The 18,182-nt window shown below is 39.4% G+C and overlaps 1 long non-coding RNA gene across 1 annotated transcript; it reads right to left on the bottom strand.

The window, feature by feature from the left end:
* Positions 1-1,735: 1,735 nt before the first annotated feature.
* LOC121201684 (uncharacterized) lies at positions 1,736-18,182 on the bottom strand. Its single transcript, XR_005896731.2, has 3 exons — positions 18,028-18,182; positions 8,697-9,652; positions 1,736-1,949 (listed from the first exon to the last, which is right to left on the bottom strand). It is a non-coding gene; the product is annotated as an uncharacterized LOC121201684 (long non-coding RNA).

The raw sequence follows: 18,182 nt of genomic DNA, 5'->3' as shown, positions 1-18,182 counted from the left end.
TAATCCAAAAATTGTTCATTATACATTGCAAGGGTCACTACTTTCTGTCATGGTGCATCACCCACAATGCATTGTGCTATAAATTTGCATACATTGTTGAATGCTGTAATGTTGAATTAACTCCTTGAAAACACCCCCTCAACTATTAGAAAGACCAGGTAGTTTAAAAAAAGCTTAATCTACACCTGCTTTTATGGGGAATCAACAATGCAATGAATTTATCAATAATATGCATAGAGCTGCTGTGAGCATTAGGAGTTTGACTTGTAAGTCAAAGTGCTAATGTGCTCAATCCCTTATCTGCTGCAGCTGCGCTGTTGCCATGGAACAGGCAGGAACCTCCACTGATCAGAACAAAGAGCTGGAGTGAGGCTGATTTCCACGCCATCTTAACAGGCTTGTTACACAAAAACCATAAAAGTTATCACAAAAATAGTTTCACTTTATGAATTACAAGGCTTCAATGAGCAACTGGTCTGAGTTTTATGCTTGAGGATTGAAAATTGTGGCCGCAGTCGCGATTTAAAAATGCCTGTCCCTCTGTGATTTACCCAGAAGCAAGAGAGTATTTTCCATTGGAGTGAATGGGAGGATTTCTGGAACTCTCTGTGCTTTGAGGCAGATACAGACTAAAGTGTAGTTTTGATGGCTTAGCCAGGCACATCATTGGTAAGAAGACAAGTATGACTACAAACGAGTGAAGAAAATACGTTGATGGAGTGAAAACTGTGGTTGTAGTGACGAGAAAAGTTCTGGCGTAAGAAAGCGTCTCTCTACACTCTAGCTGTGAAATCTCCCACTCAATTAGACACAACACACACAATGGAAAAGCTGAGAATTCCTAAAAAACCACCCTATGCTTAAACTGCTATAACTCAAAACCTGTTAAAGATATCAAAATGCTAAACAAGACATTAATAGTTGAATAGTTGAAGATTGTTTTGTAGTTTAAATGGTGTCTGTAGCTTAAAGTGTGTTGAAGTAGTTAAAGCTGAAAGCAGACAAAGCTGAAGAGGATTTGAAATCCTTCTTCCATTCATTTCAATGGGGAAAAAAAGTTGAAAAAAGCTTAATAACTTGAAAAATATGAAACATATGAATGAGAAAAGTAATAGAACACTTCTCCTTATAAAGCTGAACATTTTAATATTGGAATGGTTTCTGTAGCTTAAAGGATGCGGGAGTAGTTAGGTGCGGAAAAACTCATAACAGTGAATGCTAGAAGCATTCGTGGAAATGATAAAGCTCTGCTGGACACAGGTCGTTTTATGAAGGACCTTGTAAACATCCCTGTCCCACCTGAGCAGAATTTTAGCAGCGAGACAAAAGGAAGTCATTAATGCCATGCCAAGATTTAAAAAAAACAGCACTATAAAAGCTAAGTTGAAAAAGTGTTTGCTCCAAACACCATAACTGTTTCGACTACCTCTACATATTGTTTACATTTATGAAGGTTGTGACCTACATAGGATATACTGGACATTTCATTAATCTACTAGAAGACAAAGAAGACAAAAAAATCCTCACATCTCCCCAGCCAACTGCCCATGACTGTACCTGTTCCACTTCAGAAACTATGCTTTCAACATAACTATGAATCCTACCGATTCATTCCGTGGTCTGCACATCGAACTGTGAAGGTAACTTAGCCAGCAATACAGTGTAGTGCATTGGTAGACAATAAGGTTGGCTTTGACTATTGCTGTTTCAATGAATTTTTTTTTCTGAGGAAAAATGTATTATAATATTTTAACTTTTATTCAGATATTGCAATGAAAACAGTAATTTACTGTAGTTATTTCACAGGTGGTCTAGTTCCAACATAAGAGCTTTGTCCCTCAGAAAACACTGCCCTGATCCACAAGACCAGGGAAGATGGGATGACAACTTGGACTCTTCGCCCTAGAAGTCCCCAGCAGCAGCTGACAAGACTTCTCTAGACTAGATACCTGCAACGATTTGACACACACACAGACATAGTACTGTCAAATTTATGACGAAAAAAAACTACATTTCTATTATATATTAGCACTTGATATATTATACCAATTACTAAAAGCAAATAAAAATATGTTGGGTCAATATGTATTTAGAACCAAAGCTAGGTTTGTAAACCAGTGTTCCCAGTTAGGTTATGCAGTGATTAATCTGTTAATAGTAAAATGTTCTAAAATTGTTTATGAAATTCTGAAATACTGATTAATCCATGCATGTGTAATTGTCCATAACTTGCCTTATATACTGCATATTAATTACGTTCTGTAATAAACACACATTCAGACATACTGGCTGGCTCCAGTCCTGGATCGTCAACCATACATGACAGTAGGTTTGGCAACTGGTTCAGGCTTGTGATAAGGTTTATCTGAATTTTATTATAAAATACCATGTCATATTAATAAATGTATTGTGGGTAAACTTTGAGATGGTTTATCACACTGATGATCTCTGGTTAACTCCTTTGTAAAAAGATTTCCACAACAGTATTAAACATCTAGACAGCAACAGTTGTCAGACCATGCATCAGGAGGCATTCACAGTTCCCACATTTGCACATAATTACAGACAAATATGTAAAAAATAAGCTGCAGCTGAAGAACCCATTATGGAGAAATTATTTTTGACACAGCAGCAGCAGGAATAGGAGAAAAAATGTGTAAAAATAAGTTTATATTAGTTTATCGCGCTATGCTCCAAAACAAGCTATAGTCGTGTTATAAATGTTCTGTTAATGTTATCTGTCTGTAATTCAGACTGCATAGGCTATTTGCAACCATTACTATTAGTGTTAGCAGCCACTAAAAATCTAAATACATATCATATAAATCAATAAATTGAATGAAATTTGACATTGCCATTGAAACATACCTAATTCAACAGGGTCAGATTCTGGATCAAAAATAAGATTAAACTCCAGACGAGATAGCTTTTTTCACTGGTACAATATATTCAGTGACCATGACTTTTGATTCCCGCAGAGAGTCACGGCTATGCGCTTCCTCAAAGAGGTGTGGCGGTCAACTTGGCTTGCGACACAACTATAAAACATATCGTTGTGGACGAGAGCTTAAAACACACATTTTCAGACGGCTCGTGTGGACAATCTACAGTCTTTTGGCATGAAAAGTTACAAACACTATTAAGACATCTAGGTCCAATTCTTTAGCATTATTTGGCATGGAAAAAAAGCATGTGCATGGACCTTAAATATTTAATGCTCATATGAAGAAACTAGAAAAAGTAATTCCTTACAGCTCAAAACGCTGATAAGCTACTCACGTCAAAACGTTGACTACAACAAAACGATGACAAAGGTTAAAAAGATAAAAAAGTCAACAAAGTTGACCAACATTGAAAAGTTGACTAACGTTAAATAGTTGACCAACAATAAAAAGTTGACCAACGTTAAAAAATTTACCAACAATAAAAAGTTGACCAACATTGAAAAATTGAACAACATTGAGAAGTTGACAAAGATTAAAAAGTTGAAAAAGATTTATCAAGAGACATTGTTAAGGATCACAAAAACTCTGACTAAGCGGAAAAAAGACAAATCTGATAAAGAAACAGGTAAGAAATCAAAGCAAAAGAACATAGAAAACACACTGTGTATCAAGAGCTTGACCTGTCAATTAAACTGTTTTAGTTGATGTTGTCATGGAGACAAAAGGTGGAAAAATCAGGCTCAATCTGCTCTGTGAAAGCAGACTTTCAACGCTGATAAATAGGCTTATTTCAGCAAAACAGTTATAGTTATGACAGAAATAACTTCACTTTATGAATCCCAAGACTTCAATGAGCAACTGGTTTGAATTTCATGTTTGAGGGCTAAAGATTGCTGTGTCTCCTTCTGTGTTTTTCCCCAGACGTCTGGCGGAAATATCATTAGAGACTATAGGGGAAATTTAGGATCTCTCTGTGCTGTGAGGTCGATAGCGACTAAAGTATAGGTCTGACGGCTAAGCTAGACACAGCGACAAGTATGACTACAAACGAGTGAAAAAATTACGTTGATAGAATAAAAACTGTGGCTATAGTAATGAGTTAAAATAAACCTGGCTTTAAAAAACTTGCCCTCACATTCTAGCTCTGACATCACACACTCTAATACACACTAATGGAAACGCTGAAAAATCACTGAAAACCACCCGATATTTAGACGCTCACAAGTTGAAAACTATAAAAAGATACAAAGGCGCTTATTTAGAAGGAGAAAGTTAAACGATGATAGATGCATTTGAAGTTTAAATGATTAACTGGTCAGAACCAAAACTTGATCAGTGGTTATTCTACAAGAGGCTAGAAAACACAGTCAACTACAACGTTTTAGGATCAAAAGTGGGAGCCATTTAAAACAATAAATTACATTTAAATAGTTTGCCTGAGTTTGATCCCTTGTTATTGCTCTTACTATGCATTTTTTTCTGAATAAAATAGTTGATGGCTCAGTTATTTTCTGCTGACTGCAAAGTTGGAATTGTTCTCTTAACACAGCCCTGTGCCACAGCAGCAAAATGTTATTGTTCGCATTCCCCTTAGCTTTTTTGCGTCTTTAAATAGCAGGCATCTTTTAAGAACCAACTGTTCATTTCTACCTGTAACACACATATATTACACCAGACCTATTGAAAAATAGATGCCATGGTATTGTATCATTAAATGTAGAGTAGTTCATTTTTCAATATTATAGATTATTATGCGTCTTTGCTCGCTAGTGTGCGCTAGTGTTTGTTGTCAATTGCCGAAGCTGCTGATGTTTTTACACAGTTTCCAGGCCAGCTGAGAGACACAGTCCCTCCTCCAGCCAATCCAATACGACAATATAAGTATAATAACATAAAATAGGAATCTATATTTATTGATCAATCTGTGTTATAAATGTATTTTATATGTATATCTATACTCGTCTTCTAGTTTGTTGATCATGAGGAAAAAATACAAAACAAACTTGGTTTTCCTTTTCAACTCGTAATTTTAATTGACGGAATTCAATTGTTTTTGTTTTTTCGACACAAGGCACCGAGTTGGATTTAAAGCTGATTTTTCGTTTTGAGAAAAAAGCAAAGAACGAATAACTAAGTCGTTGTCTTGTTATAGCAGCTTTTAAGTTTAACCAAACTCTTAAAATTTACTCAGACCGCAATGACCTATAGTTTGCTCTGATTCTGAATGAAACATAAGAGCCCGAATGACAGATGATGTGTCCAGACAGAGCTTAACCAGAAATGTATGCTTGTCAAATGCAGGCAACAAGAGAATCGGGGAAGTGGCGTCACCGTCTGGAGCTGACAGTGATGTGACGTTCCAACGATGGTGCTGAGGAGCCGCTTATTCATAGGCAGATGACTTGGATCAAGTTGTCAATACGTGCTAGTGTTTGTTGTCAGTTGCTGATGTCGCTGCTGTCTTTATACAGTATGTCCTCGTGTTTAAGTGTCGGGTCTGTGTACGTTCTACGTTTGATTTCCCCCTCCAGAATAAAAGCTGGGAAGACGAGAAAACACGTCCTTTTAGAACGTTTTAAACCCGGAGGACCTTTTAATGTGTCTGGACACGCTCCCAGTAAGTCCAGTAACTTCGTATTGTAACGAAAAACCCCCATTATCTCTTTTAAAAAGGACAAATGGCATTTATTCAAAGCAGCGTGTTAAAAACAAATAAACGAGCTGAAAACTGTGGTTTCAAAACCAAACACATTAATGGATTTAAAGCTGTTTCCCGTTTTCTCGTTTTGGGGAAAAACGAATCGCCTGTGGCATTGGAGCATTTTGCCAGAATGAGTTTCGCAGAGAAAGGACACTTGGTTTCCAAACCGCGACCTAAGCATCCCCTCAAACTCCACGTTTGGGGAATGATTTCTAGGTGGGGACTAGGACCGATGATTATTTTCGAGGGGATTATGGATAGACAGTTTTTCGAGGAGTCCATAATCAAACGCACAGTGGGGCCATATATTAGAAAGTATATTGAAACACGGCATCGTCTTTTCCAGGACAATGACCCCAAACATGTCGCTGCAAGAGCCTGTCTGGAGGCGGAATGAATCAGCTGGGTGCGCACACCGGCAGAGTCCCCTGATCTGATCTCCTACTAATTAAACAACATCTGGCTTCTAAAACCAATGGTCTTTTTTCTTATACTCCTGACATTAAAAACCTTTCACTTCAGTGCTTTTAAACGCAGTTCTTATGTACGTTCACATAAAATCTGTAAGAGGATTTTTATTGAAAATAACTAATAACATAAACCAATTTGACCACTTTTAAGGTGGTCAAGTTAAACAGTTAAACCAGTAAGAGATAGTCAATGTGTTCTTTAAACGGAAGCTGCATTATTATACTTTACCGTAATGACATTTACCACAATATCTGCAGAAAAACAATGTTTTATTACACAGGCAACACAGTGGATTTGGAACTCGCTTCACGCGAGTTACAGCGTCTGATGCTGATTCAGTTCCAAAAGCAAACTTCAAACCCCATCACCTACTACGTATTGGCACAGAGACATTAACATATTGTCTCCACCGTCCCGTTCCCCCCCTCGTCACCCGAAATTAACAAAATCTACGTTTGAAAAAACTGTGAAGAGTTCCGTGTTTACATGAAAGCGGGCAGAACAACGTCCGTCTATGACTCACTGCCGAAAGCGGCTGGTGAACCTCCTGGGAACATGGTTGTAGCTCTGCTAAATAATACAGGCTGCCAGCCCTATTAATCATTTGTTACTATTTTGTATGCCAAAATATAAAAATGTTCAGTAATTACAACTCCTGCTTTCACCGGGATTCGAATCCGGGGCAAAAAATTTACACATCAAGGCTGTTAAACAATAAACAAAGCATTACACCATGGAGGTGTTGATAGGTAACTCTACATGGGCCTATATAACATGAGTATAGGACAGCGTCATAAAGGCCAGTGTGGGGTTGCCGTAAAGGCTGACACCTTTTAAGTGCTACGACTGTATGTAGAACAAACTACTTGCTGCATGACCTGCAGCTGATCACACTGCCCGATGCAGCCCATTCTCCCACAGAGCTTTTTCCCGGAGCTGAAGTATTTCTCACCTGGTGATCGAGTGGTAGCAACACATTAGCATGTGTAGGCGCCTCTACGGAGGAGGGGAGGCATGTGAAGTTTGCCTTTGCGACTGTGAGCAAACATGAGACAAACAAAAGCTTGGTTGAACTCAGATCCAAGTCATCTGAGTACGAAACACATCACATATCATTCGATCTCGTGTTTCATTCGAGCGGCAGTCTGGAGCTCTCTGCTAAGACTGCTGCCCCGCCATTTGCACATCCATACATTTGTGTATTGGTCACTCTGTCTGGACAAATGTCTCCAAAACACGTCACGTGTTTGTGTAAGAGTTTAATGTCTCCACCAAATTATAAGCAGAGGTAACAAGAGAACAACTTTTTTTGATTGACGTATGTGAAAGTTACGATAGACAACTGCTGTAAAACAAATTTCTATGATTATTACAGTTATCTACGTAAAACCTATGACGATTGAAAAACATTAATTAACAAGTTGTGAAAGTTTAAAACCTAAATAAGCGGCTGTAGTCGCTGATGGACTGCGCTTTATGTCTTTACTTGGCCATGCGCATTCAAATTATATTAATTAAACCACGATCCATAATCATGGAAATATGTTAAGTCAATGTGTTGTATTAGATGTTAGAGCGGTGGGTGTGTACATATTCTTAAGAGACGCCTGCTATTTAAAACATGAAAAAGCTGAGGAGAATGAAAACAAGAATCTTTTGCTGCTGTGGCGCAGGTCTGTTCTAAACCACACAGAACAATTATAACTTTGCAGTGAACAGAAAATAACTAAGCCATCAACAAGTTGTTGCCCTTCATATTCCCCACATTTGAGCACACAACATATACCTAATAGAAAAAACTTAATAGTAAAATAAGTTTTGGTGTAATATATGTGTTACAGGTAGAAATTAACAGTCGGACCTCAGTTACGCTGTAGTGCTTTGGAGGCTTCTGATCAACGCTGCGCCACCTGGTGGTTAAAACAAGACTAGTGTTGGGGATATGCGAGGAGCACAAATTATAATAATTGGATTTATTGCTCCTGAGTGGAGATACCAATTATGTTTATAATTTAGATTCACAAAACTTGGTTATTAGCTTAAATATATATAACTATATGACAAAGTCTGTAGTTTGGTAAGTGAAACACTTAACTATTATTGATTTAATAATTATTAATGTAATTAATAATCACTTAATTTACGGGGCACCACCCTGTTGCCAGGGACCAATAACCAATTTGGAATAGCCAATACAGTCTCAATTGTATTTAAGTTGGTTGAAGTATGAGCTCTGTACCATAGCCGACTCAATTCACTAGTGCTGTAAAACCATATACAAATAATCACAGACCAATTAAATTATGAACGCTTTATTAAAAGATTAATATTAACTCTAGTGTCAACACTATCTTGAATAACTCAGCAAATCACAACCAAAGTTTTGGTTTAAACGTGTGCTTGGCGTAGTCACAGCAGAAACCGAACAACCACACAGTACCACAATAAAGCACTTAAGCTAGCACAATCACAAATTACGACACTTCAATGTGCACCTCTTAGATTCACGCAGATCTATAACAGCGTTACAACACAACAATAAAACAATTACTGATAGCCTAAGAATGCCTCTGCCTTACTGCTTAATCCTGGTGAGAAGATCCGGCGTTGCGGGCGTGCGTGCTTGCGCTGCTGCGGTCCGGTCCGGTCCACGTGTGCGTTGCAGTGATCGCGTCATGATCAGGTGATGCGGCGGCGAGTTAGGCCGTTAAGCTGGCGGTTTCCTGCCGGATGGCTGGAAGTAGATGGGCGTCCACGGTTCAGCTGCTGGCTGCGGTGGAGGCTCCAGGTGTGCCGGTGCAGAGGGAAGCTCCAGGTGGACGGAGAGAAGAAAGGTCTGCAGTTGTCTCGAAGGCGAGAAGAGAAGGGAAAGGGACAAGGTTGGAGAGAACAAAGGGAGACGGGACAAGGTCGGAGAGAACAAGGGACGAGTCTTCGGTCACGGCGGCTTTTATAACCGTGTTTTTGGTCACGCCCCTCCTATTGTGTGATCCAATCAGGATGGCTGACGTCCAAGTTTCTCCTCCGTTTGTCGCTTTTATCAGCAGGAGTTGGATGTCTCAGCAGGGGAGCCAGGTATGGTTCCCCAGCCTGGCGCCTGGTTTTGGCGCTCAGATTTGAAATCTCTTTGTTCTCACTCACCACTATTAGGATGAAGACATTACATGCAGGCCGCAGTGCCTCCTTTGTTTGAGCATGTGGGACCTTAATAATAACCTTATTATTCTTTTATTTACAGATTTTACAGATGAGGTCCCTCAACACTAGCGTCCTGATTTTTTTCAGCTGGCTAAAGGATTAAAAATATTTAGTCAGCGATGCACTCGCTGCACCGTGGCGACGCGTCGGTACTGCAGTAAAAACGTTAATGATTATATAACATTTCATGTTACATAAGCATTATTCAAGCAAGAAAGAAAAGGCTTATTATCATTATCGAAATAAAATGACACTTTAGACACTCTACCTTATGCAGTGTTAATTTTCAGAGGGGAATTTTGTCCTTTCCCAAGAACACCTTATTCACACTTGAGACCTGTGGTGGAGAAAAAAGGCAGATTGATTAGTTAGACAAATTTTTAGTAAAGTAAGTAAAGTAAATTTATTTATCCCCATATTCCCACAAAATTGTGACATCAGCATTCAACATTGTTCTTTGCTGGTTTTATGATATAATTTAATATGTTGGCTGCTGTTATAAATACAATTACTTCAGTAACTTCCCCTTCTATCGTCATGAAATCTTGCTGACCGGAGACTTTAGCCAGCGGGGTAAGTACTGAAGTCGGCTGAAGGAGGGCTTCCCCCTCCTTGATAAGGACATCAGTGATGGTGATGTGGGCGCCTCTGAAAACCTGAGTATTTCTTGTTAGAGTTGAATGGTATGGGGGCGACTCTCCCTTTACCATGTAGCCCAATATGTAACTACTGCCTGGATCAAATTTGCAGGCTTGGTTTTCATACACAGTCGTTTTTGTGACGGTTTGTCCGTCAGAAAGTATCAGTATTTTGTTATTCATTTTTCGGCCTGGTTTGGCATCGCTACTGGAAAAGTCCCAGGACAAAACTTTTGGTTGGTCCTGGCCCTTATAATTAGGGAAATAAGGTTTCGCTCCCAATACACTGTGCAAGGCTATTCTGAAATGCTGAAATAGAGACAGTAAAAATTAAAGTGATAACATTAGACATAGGATAACATTAAATATAGGATTTTTTAAGTTAACACAAAAAGTTGACCAAGCTAGGCAATAATAATAATAATAATAATAATAATAATAATAATAATAATAATAATAATAAAAAAAGTGAGTAAATTACTTATAAGGTGTATGTTCTTTTCATTATTAAAGGGGTCATATCATGCAAAATCCACTTTTTAGATATTTTGGAGTGTTCCTGTGACTCTATGTTTCACATTTACACACGCTGAGCACGGTAGAAGTGCATTTCCCCATTTTTTAACATTTTGAAACTTTATCCAATGGAGACAGACCTCGTTCTACTCTGAAACCGTCCCGTTCCCCCCCTCGTCACAGATGTAGGAAGTTGTTGGGTCTGAAAATACGACAACAGCACTGATACACACAGAGACGAGAACAATAAAGCACAACTGAGAGCCAACCAGTTTTTACTTGGCCAAGGGGAGCTCGCCTGAGATCTTAGCGTTGTAAGCGCTTCACTCAGAGACCACCAACTCCAACGAACTTCCCCAAAGCACAACACTTTATTGATGCTTGTACACGCCTTCAGTATCACATCATTGGTGCACCTGTTAACATGCGGAAACAACCAAGTAGCCATAGCAATACTAACAGGTCCCCTCTTGTGATTTTGAACACCTATGCCTGAATAGGAACAAAAAGCAAATGTGACAAAATTGTCCTTCGTATATGACAATACTTGTATAAGAACTTAAGCATGTGGTTAGACGTCTGTGCACCTGTCAATGTGGTTATAAGGCACAGCAAATGCATACCATTTTATTAAATGATTATATGTGTTAAATGATATATGTGATTTTATGTAAAAGATAATGAATAAACAACAAAGATAAATTAGATCAATAGATGAATAGATGAAATAGATTTTCTCTAACTTTCCCCCCTGTTTGTCATTGCAAGGACAATTAAACATCAGTATCGCATCTCTCTGAATCAGTTTTCAATGTGAACGTCAAAACATTGTATAAACCTTGTAAGACCTTTTGTAAAACCTTTCATGGTAAGGCATGGGTGTAGTATAGAGTAGTGATGGGTCCGGCAACACTGATGCGTCGGCGTCTGCGTCGAGCTCTTAGAGCGAAACACTGTGTCGGTGCGCGTATCGCGTTGGGAAAGCACGTGACCGATACAGTTCCTGTATCAGTCACTGTCTGACGCGCCAGACTGTGTTTATGAGGAAGCGCATGTGTGGGGATGCATCTGCCAAAAGAAATCCATGAGCGTTTGCCATTCATCGTCAAATTAATCTATAATTCATCTCATATCGGAAAATAAGGTTTCTTTTTTGATTTAATTTTATAATAAAGTGAAAGTGTATTATTAAAATAATTAATTAATTTTAAAAAGTTTTCACTTGATCTATTTAAATTCAGATTAATTTCCAAAGTGACTCTTTACTAATCATATTGTTTTATGCAGGTTAAAAATCGTATTTGTTCGACAGAACTTTCCTATTTAAACAAAACCACCTCAGTGTGTTGACCCCAGCAACACTTCTAGACCCCAGATTTAAATCACTCTGGTTCCGCAGTTCCTCCAAGTGCAATGAGGCCGTCAGTAGACTGCAGTCAGAACAGCAGCTGTCTGCACCCACTTCAGGCATGTTATTCAGCATTATTTGTTTCTTGTTGTTTGGAAATGGTGTACTAAAATGGCAGTGTGTTGTTTCTAGATAACTTTTGGCAAGATCTCCTCATTGCAGTGGGCAGAGAGACCAAATTTGTTTAAAAAAAAAACAAAAAAAGGCATCTTCATTCACAACATGTTCACTTAGATTTTTACGTTATGATACATGTCCACTTTATCGACTGTATCAAAAAATATAAATTTTAAATGTAAATGAAGATATGAAATAATACTATATAACATACAATGGCTTAAATTATATTATTGTATATATTAAGTCACAAAATCAATGTCAGCTGAGTACGTCAACTAGGTTGCCTGTAGGGAGTTTTAATGTCCAGCAGGTGTCAGTATTCAGCGACACAGTATCGGCACAGTATCAATACAGTTTTGCAATGTGTCGAAACGTTTCATGACGCCTCATCTACCCATCACTAGTATAGAGTGTCAGGTTAGAAGATGAATGTGGCATGTGAGAACACACAAAACAATTCGACTTATTGTATGCAGAACCCTGCACTTGGAAAAGTTTGATTGCCTGCTCGGTGAGCTGAATTGCACACCCTGTCATGCCTTTTGGTCAGTGTACATGGCATTTAGTCACGCTCTGGGGGCCCAAATTAAAAATCTGGGTGTCATAATCAAAATCTGGCCCTGGTAAATGTTCTTATTTTCTCCAACAGAAGTCCTCCCTGCAAATCCTGAACCACCACCCCCACGATGATACGGAACCAAAACTGGACTTCCACCATTTCCCCCCTCTCAGACACCGTGAAAAGAAAAGCATGGCAGCGCCCAAGTCCTCCCATAGAAAGTGTTCTGTTCTTGGGTGTTTAAACCAACAACAAAGTCGATTTACTTTACCAAGGGATCAACAAGTGAGGACTTTGTGGGTCACTTTTATTTTAAACGGACCAGTGCCAGAAACACACTCAGTATTTATACGCATGTGCATTTCAAACAAGGTGGAAGTGCTGGATTTGTTCCACGGCTCTTGTTGGAACAAAAAGGATCTATTCCTACAGTTCGTCATCCACTCATTGAAGTGAGTACATGCTTTATACTTATAATGTTTTAAAATGGTAGTTTGTCTGTTTAAAATGTACTGTAGTAACCCATGTGTAAGGCAAGCTAATAGCTAGCTATGCTAATGGCTACAGCCAGTCGACCGAGCCTTTGTCCCCTACAAATGTGCTTATGTGGGCTCCTGCAGCCACACACCTGTGTGGAGAAAAGCTAATAGCTATAGGCCTTCGAGTGGCTACAGGCAAGAAGCGGTGGATCTAGCTCGCTGTAGTTAGTACATGCTTGATTCTTGTAATGTCTTGTATGTTAGTTGGTCTGGATAAAATGTAGTAACCTACATGTGAGACAAGCTATTAGCTATCGGCCTTCGAGCGCCTACAGGCAGGGAATGGTGGATCTAGCTTTTGGCCTTTTTCTGTTATCGCACACACCTGGGCGGAAAAGGCTAATTGCTACCGGCCTTTCAGTGGCGACAGGCAGGGAGGGGTGGATCGAGCTTTTGTCCTGTTGCATGTGCTGCCGCTCCTATTTGTGTGGTGCATTAGCCCTGTGTTGCCATTAGGCCTTTGCACTTTAGAGCTACAGCTTGACAATCACTACAATATTCTTATTGTAGTGATTATTATTGCAGAGGAACGCGATTATGTTTGTTATTACCCCGTCCTGTGTCACAGCCTAAATCAACTTGTGATTTCGGGTTATGTCATTGTTTTATCAAATTCTAACATGATTAGCTGGAATGATTACTGTGTTGTGTTGCAAGCTTAGTTGCTAATTAGTCACATCTCTACAATAACTGCTGCTTATCTGGTCAGTTACCTATGGCTTTGCACCATAGCAATTATATTTGTAGGACCAATACAATTTACAGTAAATGTAACATTGTCTTTTCTATACTGTAGGGGGGCACATCCCAGTTACCCACATGCAAGGAGGTTGTCAAACAGAGAAATCACTGCAGACTGTTGGTACACAGACATCTGCTGCCCAGCTCAGGAGTGAAGGTATGTAAGTTTGTATGTACCAACAGTAAGATAGGCAATAGAATATTTTAATTTAATTGGTATATACTGTTTAGATTTTATATTTGAATTGTAACAACTGTTTATCTGTTGTTTTAGCACAGACAGGCCTGTCCTCTTGTTTGGTTTAATTTTTTGTCTAGTATTGTGTATTCTTACATTAGGAAAGGTTTTGACCTACATAATAATGAACATTTCACTAATCTATAATTCTGATTGCAGTACCTTTTGTTTGATGAGGTGATGGTGAGGACAGCCACAGCTTCCATCTGGTAGAGGACTGCTTCCGCTCAGTCTTCCAAATAGTAATGAGAACAAGGATCACCACATCTCCCTGGTCATCTGTCTACAACTATACCTGTCCTGCTGCAGAAACAAATCTCCAACATAACCAAGTGTACCCCCTACCCAGGACATGGACTGTTTACCCTACTTCCATCAAGCATTTCATCTGCAAGGCCCTGCAAAGGCTTCTGTCCTCAAACCCCCAGACTTCTTAATTAACTCAGTAACCTATACATTGCACATTGGAGTGTGAAGGTAACAGTTCGTTCTAGCTTTGGAGTAGTGGTGCATTTTTTTGGTTGACAATAAAGTTGGAATTTAACTTTAACTATTACGTATTTCACTGAACTCTGTTTCTGAAGGGAAAACACTTTTATTCAGGAAATCATAATATTGATATTACACGTTTTCTCTTTCTAATATGGTAAACTATAAAGGTAAAAAAAAAAAATCCTAATGAGTATTGCACTCACAAAAAACACATTTTTACTCAAATGGTAAAAAAGTTATTCCACAGGTTGTCTATATCGTAATAAGTGTTTTAATGTTTTATCCATCAGGAAACTCTGCCTTCATCTACAACCCAAGCATGAAGAGATGGCAACTCAGATTCTTCAACCCAGGAATCCCCAGCACCAGCTCACTAGCCTCTGTAGACTAGATACCTGTAACAACTTCAGATACAGATACTGTCAGATTTATCAAGAATGATCAAAAAGCATAATTAAAAGCAATAAAAATATATCAGGTGAATATATAATTTTGTTCCCAGGTAGGTCATGCAGTGATTGCTCTGAATATTAATGCACATTTTTTAAAATAAAATTATGTCAGAGCAGCAGCACAAGTAAGACAAAAAGATTGAAATGTGTAAATGTAAAATATATTTATATTATTTCAGCTATGCTGTCAAACTTTTGTTTATTTGTATAATGTAAGCTAAAGTAGTGTTTTCTATTAACGAGAGTTTTCCAACCGCTAGTCGCTTTGCAATTTACATAAATCAATTTAATTGAAGTAAATGCGACATTACCAATGAGACACATCTTGCATCAGCCGAAATATGGGGACTTCAACAGCCTCCTCTTCAGCTTCAGGGTCAGATTCGGGATCGTAGACGTATGGTTCTACTACGCTACGAACCAGCGGACTAATGTCGTGCAGTTCTGTAGTGGGTCTTCTTCTTCTGTGGAGGATTGCGGTGGATTGCGTTCTCAATGTCGCACTACTGCCACCTATTGTATCGTAACCGTGCGGTGGCTCGTATCCATGAAGCCAATTTAAAAAAAAACAATAACAACAAAAAAGGCATGCATTCCGCACAGAGGTGTGGTGAGCAGCTTTGCTTGTGTGGTGGAAATTTTGCAATAAAGGCAGATGAGAGAGTTGTCCTTTTGTGCGATTTATTTAAATAATAAAGAAAATAAAAATAATGGGGAAAGCAAATAAAAAGCATGGATGTTGATCGTGCACATCAACAAACCAAAAACCAGCTGGGGAGATCAGTGCACACACCACGAAGGTGTGATGCAAAGAGCCCACGATCCTCAAGTTGCTTTTGCCTTTTAACCCCTTTCTCTGTCCGACTAGGGTGGAATGTCTTTCTAACCCAATCAAATTACATGCACCATCTCCTCCCTGTTGCCGTGTGTGTGAAGACTTTCTCACACCTGCATTGCTGACGTCCAACTATCTGTGAGAAAGGAGCACCAAGTCTCAACAGACAGAGACACAACTCCCCGACCTTGGGCTTGGGAGCTAGAGTTGAGAGTCTATCAGGCAGAGACAACCATTGAACAATCTAGGTCAAATGTCAAATGCATACAGTAAGACAAAACATAAGATATTAATTGCAGAACATAAGTCATAACTCGTATAATAACTGCATAGAAATGCATAGAAATAAGGAAGACACATAGAAATAAGGAAGAGACAATTTTTCCCATAACACTTGCGACACGCCCAGAAAACAGCGTTTGCTGATGAGGAGTGAGAACCAAATACTGACAGGGGCAGTGTGGACGATCTAAAGGGTTTTATGAGATGAAAAATTACAGAGACCTTACTGAGACACTGAAGTCCAATATTCTTTAGAATGAAAAGTATGGTCAGTCTCCTTTAATATAGCATTTAAGCCTATCTTGACCCTCATATTTATATTAAGGCTATACATTTCAGCATCCTGAAGAGCTTGTTCTGCAGCAGTATTATAGCTGTATTATATAGTCTGCATGCAGCTGTCAGGTTACGGCAATGATCGGACCCACATGCACAGTGATGAGACGTGGGACAAGAAGGTGCGATAAAAATGGGATTTAATTCCAAATTCAGGTCACAACAGTCCGGGGTCATACACAGATAACGACAGTCCTTTGGCACAAACCAGGAGTCAGCTTACTCGGGTCCAGAACAGGCAGAAGGTAATAACCGGAAAGGCTCAGATCTAGGTACTGAATCAGCAGGCTTCAGACGGGTCAATGACAGGCGAGGTTCGGTAACGACGGAGACTTACAATGCCGGCAAGGGTAAGGCGAGGTCGATGGTCAGAGGTACAGCAATCGGTCGGGATACGGAATACAAAGAATAAGGAGTTGCTGGATACGTGAACACAGAGGAATCAACGATCTGGCAAAGAACTAAGCGACAGGTGGTGGTTAAATACAGGAGGCTGATTACTGATATAAAACAGGTGTGTGTAATGAGGACCGGGAGTGAAGCGGGGACTGCTGTGGTGAGACCAGAAACGGAAGTGCTTACAAAATAAAACCGGAAACTGGAATCAAAAACAGAAAGTCCTTTCAAAATAAAACCAAGAGCAAAAACCTGACAGCAGCCTCCCAACTCCGCTGATGGCTGCTCTCATTCAGCCTGCAAACGGCTCTAGGGTATGTGGCACTATGTAGCAGGCATCCCGGGATTGTCAATGCAAGAGGGTCTTTCATTCTTCGTATGGCTTTAGACCGTGATCATGGGCGCCCCATTATTTCTGTGTCCATTATTGAGCTACATGCATGCAGATTCTAGCTGATGGAGGGACATACTGAACCTGCCAGTGTAAGGCTTTTTTTCAGCCCCCATCTGGTTATAGCTCATAATTTTGCTTGTGTTATAGGGGGTTGCAATTGTTCATTCTTTTGTTGTGCTATTATTTAGAGTGAGTAGCACAATATAATAGAGCAATAATACGTATTTAAAAACCTCTCTCTGTCAGAAGCAAGAATGAATCCTCAACCAAGCCCTTCTTAATTTCCTAAATTACATTATACTTAGTGGTAGTATTAATATTAAGCAAATATCCTGGATTTTCAGCATGTGTAGAATGAGTAGAATGTTTTAATGCGGTATATATTATAACTTCATATGAGTAGTACGATTCATTATAGAAAATTGACTTCTGCCTCCTCTGTAGTAAAAGGCTCAGATTCGTGCCCTCCTCCCAATCACACACAAACTAGTGGGTCTCAGAGTAACTGGTGGGGCATGGGGTCAGCGCCACATCTGTAAACCATTTGAAATGTTTCTTATCATCGGCAGACTGACTGGCTTCACCAGCCACCAGCGCCAGCATTTGCCTCAAGAGCAAGGCCCCCTACAGCAAGTCAAGTCCACAATGTGTTAAAAATAAGTTTTTTTCTTTTCTAAAAAGATGCCGAAATTCATCAAGCGCCGCGGACCGATCACAACCTTGACAGTGAGTATGGCTATTGTAAAACATATTTATGTTTACTTACTGTATATTCCGCTGTGTCTATTGTAATAAGCCTCTCTTTTTCTTAGTATTAGGCATTCCTGGAAAGCATGCAGGAGCCTTCACCAAACCCGGAAGACATATTCGCAGTCATTGAGTGTGTCTAAGACACACATGCGCCGCAACCCAGCCCGGAAC

This window comes from Betta splendens, chromosome 16, assembly GCF_900634795.4.
Source record: "Betta splendens chromosome 16, fBetSpl5.4, whole genome shotgun sequence".
NCBI classification, from domain to species: Eukaryota; Metazoa; Chordata; class Actinopteri; order Anabantiformes; family Osphronemidae; genus Betta; species Betta splendens.
This window is presented reverse-complemented; position numbering and strand designations above follow the sequence as displayed.